A 21,696-nucleotide genomic window follows, 5' to 3' on the forward strand; every position below is an offset into this window, starting at 1 on the left:
CAGTGTTAAAATTCAGTTCGGTTAGGAATCAATGCAATTCTTTGTCTGTTTCTTCTGACTTTCCATTCATGCCTTCCCAAACATACATTTCCCAAGTCCATTTGGAAAAGTAAACTTTTATGACATAAACCAATTAGGGAAAACAAAAGCTTCAAATTCCATTTGCCAGAGTATATATTTCTGCATACACTTAAACATACAAAACACTACTTCGATGCTCAATCAATACCTTTTATCTAGAAAGCATTGCCCATTTGCCTTGGTATAAAACTGACCACACAATAGTTACAGAAGTTGAGTAAATACAACTTAAGAGAATCAACCCTCTTATATTTGACCAATCTTAGTGGTCTTTTACAACAGATACACACATATTTAACTACTATATGGCAATGCAGTTACCAGCATTGGAATAAAAATGGACCCCTGCCTGTGCATAAAGAGAACACTGTACAATTACGTGGAGAAGGAGATAGCAAACTGCACTGAGCTGGGGCCCTCAGCTCCCTAGTCACACCCGGGACGCAGCGACCCCCTACGCTTGTGCACTGGCTGACAGGATCTCTATTTGTGGTTTGTTTAGGTAGGTCCTGGCCACACTAAAGCTACTTGTAAATATTTCTACTGTTTCCCTTTAGGAAACCCAGGACTTGGTATAAAATGTGATTCTCTCATGTTTGGGGCCATTAGGGTAAATGTGCTTCGTGTATCCCACTTAAAAAGTTAACTCAGGAAAAGGTGCAGACTCTGGGACACACAGTCTGCCTTTCTTCCTGCTGTCTGGTTAATGTAGCAGCTGGCTGCTCAGGGAGGAAGGGGAGGGAGATGGACTGGAGAGCTGACAAGACGGCTGGCTAGGTGGGATTTACCCGTGGGCTTGGCCACCATCCTGAAATGGGCCACCGCAAACAGTGCCCACCCTGCCCTCTGAGTTCAAAGTCCCCAATATAGGCGTCGGTAATATTCTCTATCTCAATCCAGATGGTGTTCACATGAGGATGTATATAATACATATTTATAAAAATAAGCTGGGTACACTTAGGATTTCAGTATTTTGTATCAATAAGACTTTGAAACATTAAATTTTAAAAATTCTTCATACAGACTTAATAAATAACAGGGGGTTAGTTTTAAATCATTCCTTTTTGGGTTTTTTCTTCACTAAACTTTTGCAATTGACCTGAGCTTTCCAACTTCCAGTCTCTCTCCCTTCCAATTTCCTTTATAAGTCACACACATGAAAATTTCCTAAAATCCAGATCTGGCCAAATCACACCCAATGGTAAATATCCCCGATGGCTCACACAGCTTATCACTGTCTAGAAACCCCTGGTCTGGTAGCAACGGCCCTGGTGCCAGACCAGCCACCCACACTGGCCCAACACACCCCTCAGCAGTCGTCCCTGAGCCCATCCTGCGCAGACTTCCCACTCCATGCTTTAATTCATGTTATTCCTTCTCCCCGACCTCCTCCCCCTCCACATTTCCTTCTCAGACTGTCAAAACCCTACCCATCTCTTTTCACATTCTTCTAGATGGATAATGCAATGGTAACAGCAGCAAACACTTGTCCACGATGAGTTTGCTAATAATGTTCTAATACAATTGTTCACATAAAATATAAGCTCCACAAAGGCAGGGCTCCTTATTTTATTCACTGATGTACCCATGGGGTTAAAATAGTGCCTGGCCCACTGTAGGTGCACAATTATTTGCTCATTTGATAATAACTTTCATGAATGAGAGCCTGTTTCCCACACACTGTGCTTCACACATATCATATTCCTCAAAATATCCTCGCAGTATGTCTAACACAAGCCCCACAGTCTAGATGAGGAAATTAAAGCTCAGAGGTGTCATTAACTTGTCCAAGGCCTCCAGCTCAGGAGTCAGACTCAGCGTCCTCTGCTTCTGAACTGTCAGAAAACACTGCCGCATCACCGTGACTGATCTTCAGACACCGCGGTTACGGAATGCACTGTCCTCTCTTTCTGGTCTCCATTCTTTTTTTCTTAGTACAGGGACAGGGAATGGTTTCTCTTTTAACTTTTTATTTTGTATTGGGGTACAGCCGATTATCAATGTTGTGATCGTTTCAGATGAATAGCGAAGGGATTCACTCATATACATACACATGTATCCATTCTCTCCCCAAACTCCCTCTTGTTCACATTCCTGATGAGCAGAGAGAGAGAGAGAGAGAGAGTTATTCCATCTTCTCAAACACCCAGCTTAGAACTTCACAAAGTAGGGACTCCGTGAATATCCAGTGAGATACTGAAGGGTAGATGATACAGAGGTAGAGGGAGTATGATTCAGAGTCTCTCTAAAAACAAACAGACCTGAAGTGTGCCATAACACCTAAGTGAGCACTGAGGAGGAATAGAGGGAGCTCACACCACGCACCCACGACAGTAGAGAACAGCTCCGTGTTAGATGGGGCTCCTGGGAGCGCAAGTCTGTAACACACAAAAATTAACTACAGGGCTCAAAGGGCAACAATATGTTGAAGGCAGCTTCATTTCTTGTACTATTTTGGAAAAAAATAAAAAGGATCTTTTTAGGCTGGACTGAATGTATAATGTGAATGTGAGCATGAAGTTTCACAGAAGAAGAAATCATTCCAAGCATTTTACTCCGTAAGAATCACATCCACCATATCACAAGCGCTAAACCAGTGGCTTAAACTAAAAGCAAGCACAGCTTATGAAATCAGAGAGATTTCTCCAGCTTTATCCTCAGAGGAGGCTCAGAATACTATATGGCACTGATAACCAGAGTGACTGAGCATTACTCTTTTCTCTTTGTCTTTCTTATTCTGATAATTCCCAGTACACTTTCTTATCCCCCTACTCCTAAAATCCTTCCCCAAGTCTGTAGTCCCTTATCTCTGTGTCTCCGTAAATAACTTATGATGACAAATCAGAACACATGCATCTCTAATTTGGAGACTACCTATGCCATCCTTTATTAATAAATGCCTATAACAATTTTTGGGCCTTGAAGGGATAGGAGTTTGAGCTGTTATTCTAGAATAGGTTAAAATGTTAAGTCACTAAATTTGTTCTTCAACACGTGAAAAAAAAAAACAACACACTAATTTGGCTATTTTTCTCAATTTCTCAAAAATATAAAGTAAGATTAAAGTTAGTTTCTAGTGAATCATCATGCTGTGACCCTCATCACTGACCCACGCAAAGTCTAGTGGTTACTGTACACACTGAAGATTGGAATAGATTGAATTTTACTGGTGACCCATGTCTTAAGTTAAAAAAAAAAAAAGCTAAGTAAATGAATGGTAATAATATAAGGGAGATTTCATCCTCATTATTATAAAAATACATAGAAAAAAATGTCTTCATGATCTAACCTATGTGTCTGACTCCATTACCACCAACAAAGCTATTGAAGGTAACGGAATTCCAGCTAAACTATTTAAAATCCTAAAAGACGATGTTGTTAAAGTGCTGCACTCAATATATCAGCAAATTTGGGAAACTCAGCAATGGCCACAGGGCTGGAAGTAGTCAGTTTTCATTACAATCCCAAAGAAGGGCAATGCTAAAGAATGTTCAAACTATCACACAATTGTACTCATTTCACATGCTTAGTAAAGATTATGTTCAAGATTCTTCAGCAGTATATGAACTGAGAACTTATGGATGTACAAGCTGGGTTTAGAAAAGGCAGAGGCACCAGAGATCAAATTGTCAACATTAGAAGATCACAGAAAAAGCAGGGGAATCCCAGCAAAACATCTACCTCTGTTTCACTGACTACGCTAAAGCCTTTCACTGTGTGGACAACAACAAACTGTTGAAAATTCTTAGAGATGGGAATAACAGACCAGCTTACCTGCCTCCTGAGAAATCTGTATGTGGGTCAAGAGGCAACAGACTGGTTGCCTTACATGGAACAACAGACTGGTTCCAAATTGGGAAAGGAGGACGCCAAGGCTGTACACTGTCACCCTGCCTATTTAACTTCTATGCAGAGTACACCATGGGAAATGCTGGGCTGGATGAATCGCAAACTGGAATCACGATTGCGGGGAGAAATGTCAATAACCTCAGGTATGCAGCTGATCCCACTCTAATTGCAGAAAGTGAAGAGGAACTAAAGAGCTTCTTGATGAGAGTGAAAGAGCAGAGTGAAAAGGCTGGCTTAAAATTCAACATTCAAAGAACTAAGATCATGACATCTGGTCCCAACAGTTCGTGGCAAATAGAAGGGGGAAAGGTAGAAGCTATTGACAGATTTTATTTTCCTGGGCTCCAAAATCACTGTGGACGGTGACTGTAGCCACAAAATCAAAAGACACTTGCTCCTTGGAAGAGAAGCTATGACAAACCTAGACAGCATATTAGAAAGCAGAGACATCATTTTACTGACAAAGGTCCATATAGTCAAAGCTATGGTTTATTCAGTAGTCATGTATGGATGTGAGAGTTGGACCATAAAGAAGGCTGAGCGCTGAAGAATTGATGCTTCCAAATTCTGATGCCAGAGAAGACTCTTGAGAGTCCCTTGGAGAGCAAGGAGATCAAACCAGTCAATCCTAATGGAAATCAACCCTAAATATTCACCGGAAGGACTGATGCTTAAGATTCAATACTTTGGCCATCTAATGTGACGATCTGACTCACTGGAAAAGACCCTGATGCTGGGAAAGATTGAAGGCAAAAGGAGAAGAGGGCAGCAGAGGATCGGATGGTTAGATAGCATCACTGACTCAACAGACATGAATTTGAGCAAACTCCGGGAGATAGTGAGAGTCAGGGGAGCCTGGCGTGCTACTGTCTATGAGGTGGCAAAAATTGGACATGACTTAGGGACTGAACAACAATATCTGGGTTTTCATGAGAATTAAATGTGAACTGATACATGTGAATCACTGAGAACATGCCTGGCTATAGCCAGCACTCCAAAAAATAAATGTTTTCATTATTATTCTTAAATGGTGGTGCCACAATGAGATCTTACAATGACTTTCTGTTCCATAATATTGGTCTTTTGTATTACCATTGTGTAAATCAAACTCTACCAGTTAACATTTCTGCCCATGTGTTTTTAGGAAGATTCTATTTAAGAAAGTACACAGTACACATAAATACATGTGTAACAGTGACTGGTAGAAACACTTCGCGGAACACTCCAACTTACCCACTTCTGCCATTTAGGACCAAAGAAGAACACAATTAAATTAGAAGACATAAATTTTAAAAAGACCCAAGAGTAATTTTGATGATGTCGAATGGAGGGAGCCAGCTATTACCATAAATGTAAAGGTGAGCAATCACATAGGATGGTCACGGGAGACTGGGCTGGAGTTTGTTAAGTATGTTATCCCTTGCTCTTACTAAGTTTTATGAGATACAGATCCACAAATAAGAAGCATAAGAGTTTTCAGGCCCAGTGTAGACATGTTTAGAAAGACAAAAAGCCAATATATTACAAGTAATGTAAAAAGGCTTATCCTATGCATGTCTTAATCTTTTAATAATCAGAGACGTGAGTTTTAGTAAAAGAAGCATTTCTTGATTTCTTGATGTGCCCCTTTTAAAACTAAAGCGTCAAAATGAGTCTACCCTGAACTCTATTTTTACACTGTCAGCACTGATGGATGTTTCAAAGTAGAAAGTGAGGCTTCAAAGCGAAATCACTCCTTTGATTTGTTTATCACTTTTCTTAACAACAACAAAACAGAACACCTTTAGCTCAACTGGAATTTGGGACTATGATAGATAACAGTTTCTTGTGGCTCAACTCCCAATTCACTCTTTAACAGCCTCTACATGATAATGAACTTGACTCTAAGCACTCCTTACAGTGAGTACAATGTTGAGCTTTGTCAGTAGAGGGCGCTGCAGGGACACTGCAGTGGTTCCAGCACACCGTTTTTGCATCATTTTGGTCTCAGTGTTGCAAACATACCAGAACATCTGCTGTGCTCTCTGCTCCAGCCAGGAGAACAGAGCACACAATCCTTCAGGGACCACAGAGCAGTGTCCTGGGCCTACTAACCACCTAACAAAGCCCCACTGAACAGACCCTGTGTGCTGCAGTTCTTACACCCAGCAGCACCAGCTTGCCTGTGCCGAGAGCCGGTTTACTGCTAGTCCAGCAACTGTGGACCTCTGGGCCAGTGGTAGCCCAGACAACCTGGCAAACTTCCTGCATCACAGGGCGCTGCATCCCTCTGTCTAAGGAGATAGGAACCTCAGCCTGGTGCAGGGGCCCCTTTCAAGTCTGTCCTTCTGTGGGTACTCTTCTTCGGCTCCAGAGGACCATTAGAGTTTTCTTTATATCCTTATGGTCACTTTCCTATCTTAGTTTAATCATTCTTTATTTTAAACTTCCCCTATTTGAATGACTGTGGTTTACCATCACCTGGTTTGACCCAGACTGATATAGTGGTTGACTCTGCATTTCTGAATTCACATAGCCATGCAGGTACTCTTTCCGAATCACAGACCCCTCACCCTAGTGGTTAAAAAAAATGCTCTTTTAATAATGTACATCGCCACTGAAATGCTGGTCAACCATGCTTCTCACATGTTTTGAAAATCCTTGTAAGATGCCAGGGAATATCTTCCAAGTTTATTATTTTCTTGTATCATATAAAAGAATTCTAAGCTCAGCACCACACCTCCACAAGGATTTCAAGTCAAATGAATTATTTCATCCTCTTTTCACACCTTGCTTTTTCTTTCTTTCATGACGAGGAGACAGTCTTTTGTTCATAATATCAAAATAATGAATAGAAGATTTCCTTATGCCTTATTCTGTGTGTGCTCAGTTGGCAAGTTGTGTCCAACTCTTTGTGACCTTCTGGACTGACTGCAGCCTGCCAGGCTCTTCTGTCCGTGGAATGTTCCAGGCAAGAATACTGAAGTGGGTTGCCATTTCCTCCTCCAGGGGATCTTCCTAACCCAGGGATCAAACCCACGTTTCCTGTGTCTCCTGCATTGGCAGGCAGATTCTTTTCCACTGAGCCACCTGGGAAGCCCAGGAATTTGAAGATTCTAATTACTTCCAGGGTAACAACTTGCATCTAAGATACTCAAAGTGCATTTGAAAATATAGATTGTTTGTTCACTTATTTAACCTTCTTTGAGAACCCAGTACTAGACCAATCCTAGCTAGTGGCTATGATCCTCGTAGATAGCTGCTATGGCATAAAAAGATAAATGAAGCATCCTCCCTTCTCTTCACTGGGTTAGGACCAGAAGCAGGTGAAAAAAGGAAAAAGAAGGGACACTTAGTAGCCAAAGAGAGAAACTCCCCAGTCCCAAAACTACCCTTGGAATCAGTAATAAACATTATTAAATACCTCTGAAGTATTACTAAACATCCGTATATCCAGTGGAAAAAAGAATCAAATATCTTCAAGAATAAAAATGTAAACATTTCATACCACATCCATTTGGACTTGAGTTCTTAAATGAAGAAACTGAGTTAAATTTAAAAATAAAACTACCTACATCATAGCAGCACTTTCTATACAAAAAGAGTTGGAGGTGAGAATATAAGGTATGCTTCATTTGCAATATTTCCTGCTATTCCTTGGTAATGGAAACAAGCAAATATCTGGGATTACAAAATTTTTTAGACATCCAACTCACCAAAATGCAAATAACTTGACATTTTACAACTGTATTTTCAGTAACATTTGAGATTTCCTGAGTAAATAGTTTCCAATCTATACGCGTCTCTCTGACATGTGAGGGAGGCCTCAAGAAATGTCACCATCTGAAAGTTATCACAATGGAATTTCAAATATAACGAGCTGCATCTCATGTCTGCGTAGAGAGCTTCAACAAGACTGCAAGAAATGTTCTATTCTTTCTCCCCCCAAATAATTCTAAAAGGTCACACCAGTCTAATACTGATAGGAAACTGCCAAGAATTTTTTTAAAAACTTAGGCAACTTATAAATTATAATTTTTTAAAAATAGAAATGACTGAGACAGGCAAAATTTATATGCATCAAGATCAAAAAAAAGAGAATTTTCTAATATCCCCTCAATGACCAGAAAAATCTAGCCATACGTTCACTTATTTCCATTTTTAATTTTAAGTAAGTTAATTTCCCACAAGAATATATTTCAACCCTCAGCATTTTCTACTTTAACCAGCCAGCAGGAAACCTACATAAAATTTAAAAAGAAAGAAACTATGTGAAAATATTATATTAAGCAAATGCTTTTCCTGCTCACCACATGAGCAGGAAACAACATTTCTGGAAATGGATTATTAACTAGAAAAGAATGAAAAGAGACCGCCTGCTCATCACCACTCAGCAAAGAACTAGTTTTGAAAATTAAAAAACTAAAGCAAGGTATTTCAAAAGTGGTTGCAAAAGAAATTCTGTAAAGTTTCAAACTAACCCAATGACAGTTGAGAAAACAAACTGTCACCGGTACAAGTCATTCAGCAGAGCTCCCCATATTCTGTTTGCCAAACAAAATATCGTGAATGTGGGGAAACACAGGAAGAGATCTTATCACCTAACTCAGGCTCCTCTAACAGATTACAAAATCGAAGACCAGAGAAGTTTCTTTTCTTTAAAAGCTGGCGGGTCCTATGAACAGGTAGGACAAATAGGGTGCAATTTCTTGGGCAGCTAAAGGCTATCCTGAATCATGTCATTAGACTTATTCTACTGCACTGTGCATTATATCTAAGAATCTGAAGTTGGAAGGGCATTCATACATCACTAGCCCAGAACTCATTCAAAGTGCATATCTGACTTACACGTAGGTTACGATCTGTTACAGAACAACCGGGTGTGTATAACCCCAGAGCCTGGCAGATGGTAATAATGCAAATTAATTGTAGTGCTGGTGAGAATGGCCAAAGAATCAGACGACTCAGATAAGTGCTGGTACAGAATCCTTTGGGAATAAGACGCAGAAGAGGTAAGTTTTGAATAAGAGGAGGGACCAGAAGGGAGCCAGGTTTGGGTCAGAGACACTTGGAGTTTGGAGTTCTTGACAAATGTAAGCAGAGTAAAAGCTTACATTTGTAAAAGTAAAAGGGCAGGGGAGTGGGCTGAGGGAAGGGGGGAAGAGCCTCAAGAGAGCTTTCTGGAGGTGAAATGAGGGAATGGAAGAAACACGCTTTGTTTATTGCCGTTTCACAGACCCTCCCTGGCCAACTAGCAGACCGTAAATGTCACGATCCTATCTCAACATGTGTTAAGGTCAGTGCAAGATGACTTACAAATTTTGCAACTATTTTGAAAAATTACCAAAAAAGTTTTAATTCTTAAAATCTTGTTAGTTAGGTTAGTAAAATCACAACAGTTAGATGTGACAGCTAGGGGGGAAAAAATCACCAAGCCATATTATGACTTTTTCTCCCTCTCCCAGGAAATTGTAAGTTATATAGGTCCTATATTTGTCCTCCTTTTAAATGGGAAAAAGCAGAGAAAATAAAACTGACATGTTTTATTTTTGTGTTAGCTATTCAGCCTGGGGCTATTTTTCTTTCTTTTCCTTTCCCAAACAGTACCTTTTAGATCTGACACAAAAGATGGAAGGACAAAAATAAAAAGGAAAGTCGAGCTCCATCAAGCAAATTTTTACTTGTGACAAAAAATACTGGACCAGATGGACTGCAGACTTGCCAAGAACACACAGTTAAATGTTCGCAGGAGGACTGCTAACATAAGCACGGAACTTGCTATTTCTTCTATCTCTGTTTCTGTTTTTATTCCAAGAACCAAGGGCTAAGAAATGCGGAGGAAATGACCCCAGGCAGATTCAGTCTTTTGCTTTGCACATTACCTAAGAGTTAACACCTTAGATGCACTGGATTCTAAGACAAACAACTACAGAACTAAATCTCCAAGGCTCTGGAGCTTCGCCAGAAGTATTTCAAAAATTGCTGGATACTTAACACTGCAAAGGCTCTGACACAGTCTGGGTCAGGGGTGGGAGCAGAGCATCAACAGTGAATGATGGAAAACATCAGCCCTGCAATGATGCTGCGCTGAAGTACCACGCGATCTCCATGTAGAACAGAGCTACCTGTGCCCTTCAGCCTTTACGACACGACAACACTCCCCAGAGGGCTGGTGCTCTTGCTGGTTTTGTTCTTGTTGTTTTAAGACTCTAATTGGGAAAACCAGTGTGTGATTCTGTTTTATGACCTAGAGATGAATGGCCTTTTTAAGAAAGGTTTTTACCAAAAAATAAACCTACAAAATCCATCCAAAGATGGCCCCCACTCCTTTAGAGCCAAGAGAAGCAGCAAGTACCTCCGGAATCTTGGCCCAGGGCCAGAACCCATTCCGGGATGGATGCTCCCGCCAGCCAGTTAACTCCTTTGCACCTGCCTTGCTCTTGAACACGAGGCTCCCTGCCATCCACCTCAGCTATGAAACCACCTGGATGTCAACCAAAGAGGGCACTGCCGGAATCTGTGTCCACTTCAGCAAACTAAGTGGAGTTTTGTCATTTCCTAGGCCCACAGGAGATGGAGGTAGGAAGGGCTGGGTACAGACAAAACTGAATTGGAAGACCCATACACTCACTGAAAATGTTTCCCTGCCACTTCAGTGTTAAGGAGGGGAGGCTTCCAGGGAATGAGTGTGTAGGCGCCCACAGGGCTGATTTCTGCTGGTGCTGGCCGTTTAATAAAGTGGAGTATTGCTCTCTCAGCTGGCAAATGCCCCTGTGCCCATATCCCCAAAGGAATCCTTTGCGGCTCTGCCCTCCCTCCCTGGGGCCACTTCAGCCTCCCCACCATCCACCAACTAAAGGAGCATCAACATCGAGGCTCTGGTCAGCATCTCATCAGGGGCTGCCCCTTCTAGGTCCGCTGTTAGGTAATCTGATGATTGCCCCTGGGACACTGTGGGGGACAGGTGATGGAGAATGGGTTGGGCAAATCTTTTCTTGTTTTCTGCCCAGTCTAATAAAAACAAAATAAGGAGGATGGGCTTTGGCTACTTCGAAAGACTTGATGTGGAACCAAGTTATGGGAATCAGTGTGAATTAGTAAAACCTCAGTGTTAGAAAAGATTGGAAGGGGGCCCTCAGCAGGTGCTCTCTTCAGTCTTCTCCAAGCTCAGCAGTCCCCAACCTTTTGGGCACCCGTTTCATGGGAGACAATTTTTCCAGGGACCAGGGTGGTGGTGGGGGGTGGTGGGGGTGGTTTTGGGATGATTCAAGCACATTACAATTATTATGCACTTTTTTCTATTATTATTATATCAGCTCCACCTCAGATCATCAGGCATTAGATCCCTGTCACAAGCTTTACAGAAAAACTAAAAAACTTACAGTTACTCGCTGGTCAGTACTTTGGCCTTAGTCTCTCCCCTGGCTCACTCTGCTTCTCTTGAAGTTTTTTTCTTTTTAAGAACAAACTATTTGTGTTACATTCAAGGGTATCAGAAATTGGGCTAGGAAGTGAACAACATGAAATGTTTTTCCCTTAAAATACAAGAAGATTCCTAATTGCCAAGAAACTGATCAGTCAACACTTAGAATTTCCTGATGTATACAAAATGAATCGGTTCCTTTAGGTTGAACATTCCCCTTGTCATATTAATTACACTACTCATCTAATTAATAAAATGGCTCCTAAACTGCAGGAAGACAAACTTCCCTACAGACCTACCAATGACTGCTGTGCCCAACTGTTGCAATGCCATTAATTAATGAGATCTGACTACTGAAAAATTAAAATTTTAACCAAGGCCACAGGAAAATCTCATGAGCCAGGTAAGTACAGAAAATATAGAGGTTAAGCTTCAGGTTTCAAGATTCATCTCCATATATAAACATAGAATGGGAAAATAACAGGTCAAGGAAATGTCATTAAAAAAAAAAAAGGAAGAGAAAAGAAAAAGAAAACATGAGTCACTGACAATCTGTTGACAACTTTGTTTAAGACTATAGTAGGTATTTTGGGGTATTAACAATTGCCTGTATTTCCCCTTGGAAGCACAGAAAAGCTGGCTCTGATAGCAAAGACAGATGGCCCCGGCCCTTAACTGAGTCATCCCTGGGTATGGTTTCAACACAGGGCCTGACATCATGGCAGCTGCACTGAATGAATGTCCTGCAAAATGTGATCAAGGCCTCCACTGGGAAAGTCCCATGGGACTCACTCTACTTCTAAAATGTTCCCAAGGGCTCTGGAAATCAGGTCCTCTCTGTGTCCTCGGTTCAGATTCTCAGAGCGGGCGGGGTCGTCCACATCATTCACCTGCCTCATTTATCAAGACAAACATGGGGAGCAGAGCCCCAGTGTTTGAATCAGGGTAACAGGTCAAGGCAGAGCTGGGAACAGCGCCCGGGTATCCGCGCTCCCACCTCAGTGCTCTTTCCTCTTTATCTCACTGCCTAGTCGTCCCAGGGTCAGTGCAAACTGACATCTTCTCACCACCCAGTTGTCTACACAAGGAGATTCACGCTTCGTGACTGTTACTTCTTAATCCAGAAATCTCAGTAGCAGACATAAATGTAATATTTGCATCCCGTGGACTTTTCCTTGCTTTAAGATGGACAGGAAAAATGGCAGGGACTTCCCTGGTGGTTCAGTGGCTGAGACTCTGAATACTCCCTATGCAGGGGGCCCAGGCTTGATCCCTGGTCAGGAAACTAGATTCCACATGCCGCAACTCAGAGTTTGCCTGGTGCAACTAAGCATCCTGCGTGCCACAACCAAGACCCGGCACAGCCAAATAAACAAACAAAACAAAAAATTTTAAGAAACAGGAAAGAAAAAAGGCAGATCCTACACTTTCCACATCACTGAAGATGGCCTTAGGGAAAAATGCCTCAGCCTTCCTAAGCATCTCCTTCTGGCCTGCTAACTAGCGTGCAGGCACAAAAGCAAGGTGAGTGGAGTCTGAGTAAACCTGAGTCATGCAGCTAAAGTGAGATGTACCAACAACAGGCCCAGTTTCATGGTACTGTGTCATATTCAAAATATCCTCAAAGCTTCTCCTCATGCCCAAACTGGAACCATGGAGAAAATAAAACTGTGCCTCCATATATCCTATCGGGGCTTATGAACACTGTGAAGGGGTCCACCCACCTTGCAGATGACTCAGTATTAGCCTTTGCTGCTGCCACCATGGAGGGGGACGAAGTCCAGGGCACCTGGATCATGTCTAAACTCAACTCCATCAGGGGAACCACAGCTACATGCTCTCACGATTAAGTTCTCATTTAGATCGCTGGAGTCTTTTCCCAGTCATTGTTTTCATCTTTGATACATAACTACACAAACAGAGTGGGGGCGGAGGGAACCAAGTTATTTTCAACCCAGCTGGTAAACTGAGACACAGGGGCCCAAAGCACTGGATTTGGGCACAGCTTTCTCCCAGAGGCTCTGGGGTGTCCGGGGATGATGCTCAGCTCACAGCACTCCCAGTTCTGAGAGTGGAGGAGTTTGTACCCGACTTCACACCCTACCAAGTCTTAAGGAACTCATACCCAAAGCCCCGCCAGTTGAGCCTGTCCGCACACCTACCCTTGAGGCCTGCAGGCCTGGAATAAAGCCAGAACCCAGGCTCCTCACCTTTGGGTGCCCCTGCACCCCCTCCCCAGATGTCTCGCCCTCCCTGCACACAGGGAAGCACGCCTGGGGAAGAGGTGGAGAGCAGAGGGCTGGCAGCTGTCCTGGGAAAGGGGAGCTTTTCTGCTGCTCTCTCCTTGACTGGTCCTCACCCTCCAACAGCTGTGAACCCTTCCCCTCATTTATTTTCAAGCAATTAAAACTCCAGCTTGATATCATTACTGTAATTTCTCCACACTGCATTTAGGGGGATTTTTCATCACTGAAGACTTCGTGTATCCATCCAAAAGAGAGAGAGCAGTCTAGAGGCACCGCATACCCTCAGCAGAGTCGCTCAATTGGTTTTCATGCCTGAAAAAAGCCGAGCCGTTGGAAATTAGAAGTTGAAAACATACATGTGGCCACATTTTCCTCTCTCCTTTGCTTCCATGTCCACATGGAAAAGAAGAAAACCCGTAGATATTTGCAAAGGTTTTATGAAATATGAGCTTTGGCTAAGCCAATGTTTTTGAAAATATTTGGACCATCCAAATAGAACAGATGTTTTTGCAAAATTTTCCACCATCCAGTTGCTGCAGTGCTGTGTGATCCTGCCTGATGTCCAGCCCCCAGGCAGGCTGTCAGTGGTCAGCAGAGGGGGCCAAGTCATCCAGCCCCTCTGATCTTTTAGAACAAGTTCTTTTTTTCCCCCCTACCCCATTTGTTTTTCTACCTGCTAAAAGCTGTCTCTGGCATTTGAACAGCATGGAGGGCCAGGAGCAGAGTGTAAGGCAGCTGGAAGGCACCCAATTCCCTCCATAACATTCACTGACAAAGCCTAAATTTCACAAGTACAAGACTTATTTCTTACTACATCCTGAAGCATGAGAATCATCTAAAATCCCCTATTAAAATGTGAGCTCCTGGAGGGCACAGACTTGTGTGTTTATTCATCTTTGTCTGCCCAGCATTCAGCATATTGCACACAGAGAACAGACACTCAATAAACTGACTAACTGGAATTAAAAGTTACAAATACCTTTGTGGGAATAGGGCCATGACCAGCAGGCATCTTAACTAGAGCTGGGTGCCAGGTAAAAGCAAGATAAACAGACTAAGCCTCCAGGGTGAATGTGGCTGCCTTACAGGGCATGGGGTTGGTTTTCCCGCCTCCCGTATGTAGAGAAGCATCTGAAATGTTAGTGGGTTATGTGATGTGGTACAAAAGGCTCCACGCTAGATGCAGCTCGGAGCTAGTGCACAGGGTTTTATACAGTACAGGAAAGCCCCCCAAAATGTTCAGAGAAGAGTTTAGATCACAGCATGTTTCTCTGCAGCTTTTATCCACCTGCATGAAAATATAATACACCTTTAGCTGAGACACCTCCATCAATCACAACAAGAAGGTGTTACAATTTAATTGCTAAACTCAGATTCTTCTGAAAAATCCTGCCTCGACTGTCCTCTAAAACGTCTTTAATCCGCTTCCCAAACAAACGTTTACCGTGAAACTTTCACTTCTTTTCTTTCTCATGGGACCATTTGGAAAGGCTTTGATTTTCCAATAAATATATTAATATACAAGTGTTACTGTTTTGCGTAAAAGTATTTTTAACCCAGCTCCTAATCTGCCAATATTTCTGCTGACCCTTTCACTTACCGTTTGCCACCCACGTACAGACCCACAGATGGACCTTTCATCCCGTGACAACACTTAGAGCTGATTAAAGGGCTCGGAGGCGATGACAAAAATATGCTTGGTTTACAAAAACGGGCAACATGGAAGGGCACATCTGCGACCAGAAAACGCAGAAATTCGCAGAGGAAGCTGCTTTCGATTTGAGTGCCCGGGCTCAGAAAGAGAGAGGGTGGCCAGTCCAGATGCTCGCATGGCACAGCGTCCGAAGGGAACCCATGCTTAATATCTAAGTAGTCTTTCTAATTTTAAAAATACGGAACAAAACTACTACTAATGGAAAGGAGCTGATTTTTACTTTTTTTTAATCAGAAGATGAAAAATGTTAAAGAAGAAACTAATGATCCTACAGGTTTAACATGGCCGTCTGAAATCTATGACAGGTTTTGCATTAAACATATCTTCCATTTCACTTTTCACTTCCACTCTATAATCCGCCAAAATGAAGAACTTCCAAGAAGATGCATGAAGCAAATACATGTTTCTTGTATAAACCAGATCCCACCACAAACGGGGTGGATATACTTCAAACACAGTTTGCACCTTAACCCTGCATCTGTGAGAACTGCCCTGGAGCACTAGCCCAGCTCTTTCATTTCAGTGAGAAAGTGTGATAATGTTGTCAGCCCAGGGTGTAAAACTGACTTGAAACAAACTGCTATAATCAACTTTTCCCAGACCAACAGAACTGTATGCATGGTAGTATGTAATAAATAATTAATGCAATTAAAGAAATGGCATGAGTGTACTATAGAATTTAATCTGTTCAAGCTGGAGAATAAAGTTCATTTAAAATAATGGTTACCATATTTACATACAGATATAACTATATGCAATTCCATTCCTAAATATCACAAAATAATTCCTCAAATTGTATCTTAATGTAAATTAGCATTGCTTCATCTTTGAAAATATCCCAAGACATACAAAGTCTTGTATAAAAGTTTTAAAAAATAGCCTAGAAATAATTGTAGAAATTGGAAAATAAAAGAAACAGAAAATAGAAACCAACCACAATTTAGCTCCCTCCACCGCTCAAATACCCTGTGTTTAACAATTTAGAAGTAAAGATATAAATAATAGGGGCTGTTTCAAAAGGTTGGGATGGGGTTAAGGGATCAGGGGAGGATGAATTTATCATTTAAAATTTTTTATCATGTGCATGTATTATGATTTTAATTTTTAAAAACTAGTTTATACGCATGTACATACTTCTCCAGACTTGCCTCTAGGTACATATTTTTTTAAAGCTAAAATTGAGACTATATTGTGTGAAGCACAGAAAAATATATATTTAGGAAAAGCAGAAAGACAACTTCTCTCACCTTATATCCCCCTCCTTCCTAACCTGAGCTCTGTCCCAGTATAGAGATATGTGACTTTGATAATCAGCACTATTTTTGGTATGAGCAGGGGAGTAAAATGTGACCCGTAATATTTCTCTCATGTGAAATACAAGACTACTCTTTTCTAGATTTCATTCATTAGAATGAGAGAAGATCTATGAAATCTGCTAAGTTTTTAAATGAGCAACCGATACCCAGAACAGTTACATACACAGAGCTCATACGCAGAGCCCGCATGCCCAGACCTGGCTGGAGAGCTGGTCTGCGACTTCCCACCCACCCCAGCCAAGGCTGCTCTCACAGGGCTGTTTCAAATCTGCGGTTGCACGGACCTGTCCTCCGACCTGTCCCTCGGGGTGGCGACTTCAGACTGCCCACAGCCCCCTCCCCAACACAGGAACGCTCACAGTGGGCAAATTAAGTCATGGCCACATTCTCCCCACCTGACTTTTTGCATCTTGCTGTATTTCCATTTTAAACCAAAGCAATTGTTCTCTTAATGGTGACCTAAAGCAGTTTCCCCTCCACCACCACAACTCTGCCAGATACATGTAAAACTACCAAGGTATCCTCCCTTTTGAAGAAAACTGAACCCTCACCCCCTTCACACAGAAGCTACCTGTTTAAGTCTCTGACTTCGTGTCTGCATCCTGCTCCCTGCCTGGGGGGAGGCTGGCTGTCACCCCCGGAAGGATAACCACCATCTCGTGGCTGGTTTCAAAGTAACTAATCTTCCACTCACAGAAGGCCTTGGATTTGTGAATTCTTCTTTGAGGCAAGGGAGAGCAGGTTCAAAGACAACCTCATGACTGCATGGCAAAATGGGCTGATAGGAAGAAAAATATAATAAAATAATCATAATTGAAAAGAAACTGTATACAAAAAAGGAACCCGAAAGCCACATAAATACCAGCATTTGTTGGAGTAGACGCTGAAAAAAAGAATAGTTTTCTTCAGTTAAAATATCAGAAGTGATGCTTTCCCTAATATATTCTATCCTTTTGTTACACTTTATAAAGATATATCTAACAGCATTATACAGGAGTTGCTCCTAAATTTCAAAATGCCTCACATTCACCCATGCAGTGCTGTTTTTTTCCCCCAGTCTTCTAGGGGATGATATTTAAACTATTTAGCCCAAATACACTGCTTTGCCCCAGATAAGTTAACAAGTCAGTGTCATAATGTCAGAAGAAGGATCATTAAACATTCGTTCAGGTCACTGAATGAGGCGTACTTGTGGCTAAATTTAGTAAATTTTTCTCTAATTTTTAAATATGTGGTAAACCACATATAACAAAATTTGCTACCTTAACCGTTTTTAAGTGTACAGTTCAGTGGTATTAATTATATTCACAATATTGTACAACCATCACCACCATCTCCAGAACTCTTTTCATTTTGTAAACTGAAACTCTATAGTTATTAAATAATAACTCCCTCCACCCACTCCAGCACCAGGCAGCTGCCGGTCTACTTTCTGTCTCTGAGTAATTATTTCTTTCATAGGAATAATTCTAAAGTTTGAGTCACGGAATAGAGCTGAAACTTGAAATGGGATTTAAATATTATGCATAACACGCCAACAGGAAAGGAGTACTCCATATGAAGCAGAAATCTGAGCTAAAGAAGATCCAAAAAACAAAGAAATTTGTTGGGCTTAAAAAAATAGAAATACATATATGAGTCTGTGTGTGTGTGTGTGTGTGTGTGTATACACAGTGAGAAAGATATTTCCAGTCTATAGAATAAGCTTCATATTTTTATGGAAAAAGATTCATGGCCTATCAAGTAATAAACATGGGAGAACAAATGAGTTGTATGAGTAAGCTACTGTTCAGCAATGAGGAGATTATAAAAGAATATTTTCATAATTACTGTGTACTTTAAATTTTGCATACTAGTTTTATCAATGAGAGCAACCCTCACCTTCCCCACTGTGTGTGAAATTATTTTTCAACTGAAACTGAAGTGACATTTTTATACACAGCCTCATTTCGGGACAAAGGCTGGTCCACTCACTGGAGGACCCACTGTAATCCCACGGGCCCAGAATGAGACTTTTTAATGACTGGTAGAGTTGTTTATAAGAAATGTCATTAATAATAATAACAACTACTCCTGAATTAAATCCTCATTTTCTGGAAAGAAATCCAGGGTGAAAGGATAATGTAAGCCTGAAAGTAAAATCTGATTTTTAAAGAAATCTACTCAGACACCAAGCAGGGAGGAGAGGAGGGTTAAGGCCATAGTCTTTGGAGCTGATCTGGGTTCAAATCCTGATACCTCACTACAAATTTGTGACCTGGTACATCACTGAATCTCTTTGAACCTGTGTATCCTTGGGTGTTAGTATCTATGGAGTGAGGCTTTTGGAAGGATTATCTGAAATGGCATATGGAAAGCTCTCCCTCGGTGGGAAACTCCTCTCATTACTATACCCCAGCATCTCTGGTAGTAACAGAATCAAGGCTTCCTCCCTACTCCGCCTATTCCACAGAAGTCATTAGCTTAACAGTGAGCCGATCTACCCCAAGAATATAAAAAAATTATTGGTTAAGTAAGTGAGAAAATAATTTTAAAACACATATACATTTAAAGTAAAAAGCCTACTCTCTCTACCCGAATTACCCCCCACCTTTTTTACCATTAACCTTTTGATGTGTGGTTTTCCAAACCTCTTCTGCACATTATAAGTGTATATATTGTAGTTGGTTGGTCTTCCCCCTCAAAACAGGATCATACTGTACATTGCTATTCTGCAAATGACTTGCTTTACTCAACAATATATAATAGAAAATATTACTTTTAGTCATTTCCTAAAGTAAATATACTGTCTTTGAGCATTCCCCATATTAATGGATATTTAGATGGATCCATTTTTTTTTTGCTAGAAAAAAAAAGTTGAGCTAAGTGGTCTTGATTGATTTGAAACTTAATTCGACACTAGCTATCTTGATCACAGTGACATCAGATCATAAATAAGGTCACAATAACAAGACAAGAGAGATGGGAGGGAAAGAGACTTTCATTGGCATTTGGAGTATTTTTTCTCTCTGACTCAAAAGGGATCTATCCTGAAGGCATGCCTTCTCCCATTCTCAGGGCAGAGACAAAGCTCACATGCTTAAAAGAAAGTGTTTAGGATTCTAGACTTAGTTTCACTCAAGTGGCCTTGATTGGATGGGGTCCCTCCGCAGTATTAAAACTGCTCTAATTGCATTCTTCAAGCCAGCTGAAGGCTGACAGCTTCCGCTCCCCAGCTCATTATCAGGGCACTTCAAGGGGCTCCATTATGAGCAGAGCACCTGGTCCAAATTTATTTCAACAGCCCAGGGCAAAATGGGAAGGTGCTTAATGTTCAACCACAATGGTGACATTTTTACGAGATATCCAGGGTTCAGAAACAAATAAATGAAAGGTTTGAAAGGAGCACGAACAGAAACTGTGACAATAAAAATTCAACATTAATATATCAATTTTAAACCATATACCACCCATACACTTGGGGTGGCCAAAGGTTCAATGCATGCTAAACAGAAAGAAAAAAGAGGATAAAAAAAGCCAGCACCCAACTCCTCCCCTGACAGATCAAATGTTTTATTTCAGGATAAAAGAATGAGAGGTAGGTACTGAATGCTGGTTAGGACAACAGAAAATTCAGCCAGAATTCGGAGTGTTAGTTTTAAATGCGCTATGTCCACACCTTTTTTCCAGTTTGCTTGCACTACTGCTGTCTTTCTGCCTTTTAAAAATCCCCTTTTGGAAATAAGATGCCTTATACAGATGTTTCTATAAGGAAAGACTGGACAAATACATATTTAGAGCTTTTTAATAGATGTATAATAGGAAAAATTTCCCAGGTACATCAGAGCAGGTCCAAAGTAAACGTTACAACCTATTGCATAAATCCATATCTAGAAACTTCTTGTCAAGGGGGATTTTGCTCTCTGTGGCTGAGTATTTGCAGAGGACTTAGTATGCAGACGACAACCAATTTTAAAACCCGAAACCCAGCTGCAGAGCATTAGTGAGCTCTACCCTCCACCGAGAATCTGTTTAAAGAAACTTTTAAAATAAATATTTGTATTCTTTTACTAAACACAACAATGACACTAATATTGGGATATAAGAAAATGATGAATGAAAAATTATCACACGGGCATTTTACAATGGGAATGCTGACTAAACTGGAACTATACAGATTTACTAAATGTTTAGTCTCTTAAGAGAAAGAGAGGAAGCTAATTAATCAAGTGCACTTGGAAATTTTTTCAACTATTAGTTGCTTTTGGTATTGTAATTTTATCTTTCCCAAGCATTTTCTTTATTTAAGCCAACCATACAGATGTGCAAACATTAATTGGCCACACTATAAAGGCTTTAATTATTTTACTGATTTAAAAAGGCAATTAGGTAGCACCGATTTTTCAGATATTGATTGTACCTACTCTGGCTTTCTATCTGAATTCATGAATCATCAGGCAACTGGTATAACCACAATCTGCTACTTGAGCCTTTTATTCTGTTCTTTCCAAGAAACGAATAAAACCACTTAAAATTAATTACCTGATAGAATCACCCTAACTACGAAGAAACAAACAAACAAAAAAAAGGGTGGCAAAATCCCTTTAGAATAAATTCTGTATGTGAGTCATCCAGCAAAGATGTCACTTGTGTGACACTTGGCAGGCCCTCCAGCGCTAGGACTTGACATTTGGGAATCTGACCTGGGCGTTCAATAGTGGGATTTTTGGCTCAGTTCTGATTCAGTCTCGCTCGTGCCATTATTGTGCTCTGTAGTCTCTTTCAAAACTGCTTAGAGGAGTGGAGGTCTGGGGAGTCCACAGGGAATTTCCAAGTTCACCAAGGAAACTGAAGTAGACATCTGGATTCTGAACATCCAGGTCCAGTTTCTCCTTCACTTCAGCCTCTCTCATTATGCTCCCCTCTTCCTATCCATTTTAGGCTCACTACATAATAGTAAAATAAACAGATTATCACAATGATGCTGTTCATCGTGGTTCTTACGAGGCAAAACATCCCTAGCCTTTCCCATCCTTCTGCAACAGAAGGACATGGCAGGGTCTGGAAGGCTGTATCACATGAAAAAATTTGAGAACTGTTGCCATAGAA

The 21,696-nt window shown here is 41.1% G+C and overlaps 1 protein-coding gene and 1 long non-coding RNA gene across 7 annotated transcripts in view; both read right to left on the reverse strand.

The window, feature by feature from the left end:
* The window catches only part of JAZF1 (JAZF zinc finger 1), a 330,973-nt gene that overhangs the window by 206,166 nt on the left and 103,111 nt on the right, over positions 1 to 21,696 (reverse strand). The gene's annotated exons all lie outside the window — the stretch shown is intronic.
* On the reverse strand, positions 1,622 to 17,386 carry LOC147374142 (uncharacterized). 2 transcript variants are annotated; one of them, XR_015162479.1, is made up of 2 exons: positions 17,180 to 17,386; positions 1,622 to 2,175 (listed from the first exon to the last, which is right to left on the reverse strand). It is a non-coding gene; the product is annotated as an uncharacterized LOC147374142 (long non-coding RNA). The 2 variants fall into 2 exon arrangements; XR_015162478.1 differs by lacking the exon at positions 1,622 to 2,175 and adding an exon at positions 13,749 to 13,890.

This window comes from Bos grunniens, chromosome 4 (genome assembly GCF_055505025.1).
Source record: "Bos grunniens cultivar Pamir isolate PY7600 chromosome 4, Bosgru_T2T1.0, whole genome shotgun sequence".
NCBI lineage: Eukaryota > Metazoa > Chordata > Mammalia > Artiodactyla > Bovidae > Bos > Bos grunniens.